This window comes from Patella vulgata, chromosome 2, assembly GCF_932274485.2.
Source record: "Patella vulgata chromosome 2, xgPatVulg1.2, whole genome shotgun sequence".
Taxonomy (NCBI): domain Eukaryota; kingdom Metazoa; phylum Mollusca; class Gastropoda; family Patellidae; genus Patella; species Patella vulgata.
This window is the reverse complement of record NC_065880.2, coordinates 41,610,305-41,613,547: the sequence shown is the minus strand read 5'-3', so window position 1 is coordinate 41,613,547 and position 3,243 is coordinate 41,610,305.

Genomic DNA, 3,243 nt, shown 5'->3' with positions numbered 1-3,243 from the left:
CACAGTAACGACTATATCTTAATACTTGCTTTATCTATATCGGTTACATTTTCACCCAAGACTCGATTCGATTGTCACCCCCTAAAAAAAAACAATTCAAGATACAAATCAAATCAAAAATTTCATTTTTGAACCCAATCAAAAACAAACCAGCGGTTACCAGGCACAATACGCCCACATTTTGCAAGAGATGGATAGAGAACAATCAGGGGCCCTAATCCAAGAAGTTATGGTCTGAAATGCGCGAATATCGGAAGGGACTGAGATCTTTGGGATATAAAGATATATTTTAAGTTTCATCAAAACCCTCGTAGTCGAACTCAGCCGTCATTAGGGTGTAACGGTGATACATTTGAACGTTTTTTTTAAAATCGGTTAAAAATTGTGACCTCTAGAGGGACCACAAGCTAAAAACGCGATTTTTCGTACAATCAGGGCTATAATCCAGGAAATTACGGTCCGGTATGTGCGAATATCGAAAGGTACCAAGATCTTTGAGTTATAAACATGCATTTTAAATTTCATCAAAACCAGATGAAAATTGTGTCCTCTAGAGTGTCCACAAGCTAAAAACGTGATTTTTCGTGCAATCAGGGGTTATAACCCATGACGTTATGGTCCGATACATGGCAATATCGAAAGGAATCGAGATCTTTGGGAGATAGACATATATTTCAAGATTCGTTAAAATCAGATAGAAATTGTGACCTGTAGACTTAAGAGTGTCCACAAACAAGTGGACGGACAGACAGACAGACGGACGGACGGACGGACGGAGGCGATGACAATATACGTCTACATTAAAATGTGGGCGTATAAAAAGGCCAGCTACGCGAATAGACTTATATATCCAACTGGCTTATTGTATGGATGGCAACAACATGTTCCTGTAATGATAAGAAGTGTACAGCAGACCTTATATGCACCGATGCACTCACTTAAAACACCAACCTCGAGAAGGCCAGGACCAAGAAGTGGTGTTATCCCATTTTTATACGCCCACATTTTCATGTGGACGTATATTGTCGTCGCCCCTGTCCGTCCGTCCGTCCGTCCACAATTGTTTGTGAACACTCTAGAGGTCACAGTTTTTATCCGATTTCAACTAAACTTGAAATATAGGTTTATCACCCTAAGATCTCGGTTCCTTTTGATATTGGCATGTATCGGACTGTAACTTCATGGATTATGGCCCTTGATTGTACGAAAAATCACGTTTTTAGCTTGTGAAAACTGTAGAGGTCACATTTTTTATCCGATTTTTGTTTAAACTTGAAATATATGTTTATAACCCAGAGATCTCGGTTCCTTTCGATATTCGCGCATATCGGACCATAACGTCCTGAATTATGGCCCCTGATTGTACGAAAAATCGCGTTTTTAGCTTTTGGACCCTATACAGGTCATAATTTTTATCCGATTTAAAACAAAACGTTTTAGTATATCACCGTTACACCCTAAGAATGGCTGAGTTCGAATTTCGTGATAATCGGACCAAAACTGATTGACAAAATGGCCGCCCATCGTTCTCAAATAGCGTAAAAAATATGGTATATCAAGGTCACAATTTTTATCCGATTTTGTTGAAACTTAAAATGTAAGTTTATAACCCAAAGATCTCAGTTCATTTCGATATTCGCGCATATCGGACCGTAACTTCCTGAATTATGGCCCCTGATTGTACGCAAAATCGCGTTTTTAGCTTGTGGACCCTATAGAGGTAATAATTTTTTATCCGATTTAAAAAAAAAAACGTTTTAATATATCACCGTTACACCCCAAGGATGTCTGAGTTTGAATTACGTGAAAATCGGACCAAAACTGACTGACAAAATGGCCGCCCATCGTTCTTAAATAGCGTAAAAAATATCGTATATCAAGGTCACAATTTTTATCCGATTTTGTTGAAATTTAAAATGTAAGTTTATAACCCAAAGATCTCAGTTCATTTCGATATTCGCGCATATCGGACCGTAACTTCCTGAATTATGGCCCCTGATTGTACGCAAAATCGCGTTTTTAGCTTGTGGACCCTATAGAGGTAATAATTTTTTATCCGATTTAAAAAAAAAAACGTTTTAATATATCACCGTTACACCCCAAGGATGTCTGAGTTTGAATTACGTGAAAATCGGACCAAAACTGACTGACAAAATGGCCGCCCATCGTTCTTAAATAGCGTAAAAAATATGGTATATCAAGGTCACAATTTTTATCCGATTTTGTTGAAACTTAAAATGTAAGTTTATAACCCAAAGATCTCAGTTCATTTCGATATTCGCGCATATCGGACCGTAACTTCCTGAATTATGGCCCCTGATTGTACGCAAAATCGCGTTTTTAGCTTGTGGACCCTATAGAGGTAATAATTTTTTATCCGATTTAAAAAAAAAACGTTTTAATATATCACCGTTACACCCCAAGGATGTCTGAGTTTGAATTACGTGAAAATCGGACCAAAACTGACTGACAAAATGGCCGCCCATCGTTCTCAAATAGCGTAAAAATATGGTATATCAAGGTTGTGGACCCTATAGAGGTCACAATTTTTATCCGATTTCGTTGAAACTTGAAATGTAAGTTTATAACCCAACGATCTCAGTTCCTTTCGACATTCGCGCATATCGGACCGTAACTTCCTGATTTTTAGCTTGAGGTTCCTCTAGAGGTCACAATTTTTATCTGATTTAAAACAAATGTGTGAATATAATACCATTACACACTAAGATCTTGGACCCTTTTGATAATCGCGGATACCCGAACTTAACTTCCTGGATTATGCCCCCTGATTGTTCGAAAAATGGCATTTTTAGCTTGCGGATTCTCTAGAAGTCACAATCTTTTTTCCGATTTTAAAAACCGTTTAAATATTTCACCATTCCACCATAATGAAGGTTGAATTCGAATTTTGGGAAAAACGAAATGAAATTGACCAACAAAATGGCCGCTCTTTGTACGCAAATTGTGTAAAACTATGCAATACGAAGGTTGTCGACCCTCAAGAGGTCACAATTTTTATCCGATTCTGATGAAACTTAAAATATATTTTTATATGCCAAAGCTCTCAGTCTCTTTTGATACTTGCGCATTTCAGACCATAACTTTCTGGATTATTGCCCCCGATTGTACAAAAAATCCCATTTGTTTTTACCTTGTTCTTTATCCATCTCTTGTAAAATGTGGGCGTATCCTGCCTGGCAGCCGCTGGTTTTAATAATACAGAGGAACTGATTTTAAAAATCA